We start from the raw sequence: 2,084 nt of genomic DNA, 5'->3' as shown, positions 1-2,084 counted from the left end.
CGGAATGTGCGGAGTGCCTTACTGATAGCGCCGATAAAATAAATATGAAAATTATTCCCTTTTTTGTTCACGGCCTTGAAAAAAGTGCTTTCAGTAAGGCCGGCATATGTATGGATCAGATAGCTTGTTTATTAAGCTTTAATTTCCTTTTTTTAAAACCTCTTTTAATTTTTTTGAGTAGTGAATTTTAAGACAGACTTCTCAATAATTCCTCATTGAGGAATAAAATTTCCATCTTCCTCCTCACTGCCACAAAATTCAAGAGCAATCAATTTTTATTTCTTCTTTTGTGAGTCAAATTAATTTTTTGTATGTAACTAAGTTTTTGGCTAAAAAAGAAATATGAGCTTAGGAAAGCGATTAAGAAAAGGAACTAACACCACTGAAGAGGATACATTTCTAACAGCTCTAAACTTCTAGTTTATCTCTCAATGTACACATAAACTGAGGATTATTATTGGTATCCTCACATGACATTGAGAGCATCGTTACAAACTATGCAGGTACAGTGGTGGAAAAATAAATAGGGACATGATATTTGAACAAATTGTTCCTATTTTTGTTTGTCTATTTAATATTTATTATTTTTTTATAATCATTTAGCTCATTATCTAACAAAACCCATATATATCCGTATTTCAAACTTTGTGCAAAAATTTTATAATTTTAAAAGTTATGCGAAGTGGTTTCTAAATTTTAAACTTTTTAATCAGATTTTTTAGAATATTTTGAGTATGCAGTAGCCCATTAAATTTTAGTAGAATACAGTGCAAGTTTGAAGTTCCTAAAAAATCGCTTTGATTTTTGATAATTTTTATTCCGAATATATTACGCTCTTTTTTCCATACAAAACAAAAAAATTATCCAACATACTGTGTATGGAAGAAAATGCGTTTAAAAAAATTGCCAAAAATCAACGCGATTCTTTAGCAACCAGGGTGTCCACATTGTTTAAAAAAAGCGTAATTTCTGAAAAAAAATCGCATTTTTTTTTTAAATAAAATCCATGAAATCGTTTTACCACCTTCAAAGGGTAATAATAAATAACACAAATCACTTATGTATATAATAGTGATGTACAAACAATTTTCTTTAAAAATACACATTTTTTTTTAAATTTTTGTTTCAACACATTTTGCAATAGGACTGCGCAACTATTAAATTTATTATAACTCATATTAAATGATTAATCGCACATTCCGCTTTTAAGAGCTCGGCGATGAAAATTAAATAAAAACCTATAATAGGTGAGATCGGCTATTTCCACAATTTCTTCAAAATCACCTAGTGATGATTTACATTTCTGTTGTTGTCATATATTGAGCTATTCAACCTAGATAACATACTGTTTGATATTGGAAACGTTTTGCAGCAGAAATTATTAGCCTTCATATAGCACATTATTCGAACTATTGAATTAAGGCTTTCCAACCTCTTCCTATTCCGAATCTTAGTTTTTGTTGAATTCATTGCGGAAAAACGCGCTCAACAAAGCATGTGAGTGCGGCAAGGATAATAATGTGAATTTACTTATATTTTCAAACATTTTATTGCGTGTTGCGGTTTTCACTCCGTAAGCAATTATCCAAAATTATTCACAGTCGGATGGAATAGTTCTGAGAGAAGTTATTCCATGGGAAGTTAATAGATTTAAATATTCACTTTCCGCTGCTTTTCTTTCCTTCAAAGTCAAAAAGCGTATTGGCAGCTACCTGAAACTCGCCCTCTTGTGATTCACTCACTTTTCTGGTGACAAAATCAAAGCTTTTTTTATAGGTATTTAATTGACTAGGTAATCGTTTCAAAAGTTCTTCGATTAGGGTGATTAAACATTTTTGACAGTCTTTTAATAAGCTTCTTAAGTCCAGTTTATCACGCAGTTCATTAGCCTCTTCTGTAAAATTATCGTGGAAAACTAAGTTTTGTATATTTTTATAATTGCAAAAAATTTATTTAATGGCGATTTCATAAATTTTTACGTGCAAATATCCAAAAAAAATCGCCAAATTGGCGCGAAATCGCCAAATCTGGACACTCTGCTAGCAACTTAAAATTTACGCTTCGTTCTACTAAAATTTAATGGG

This window comes from Rhagoletis pomonella, unplaced genomic scaffold, assembly GCF_013731165.1.
Source record: "Rhagoletis pomonella isolate Grant_MI unplaced genomic scaffold, Rhpom_1.0 Rhpom_scaffold_00004, whole genome shotgun sequence".
Classification (NCBI taxonomy): Eukaryota; Metazoa; Arthropoda; class Insecta; order Diptera; family Tephritidae; genus Rhagoletis; species Rhagoletis pomonella.
Note: the sequence above shows the minus strand (reverse complement) of the source record.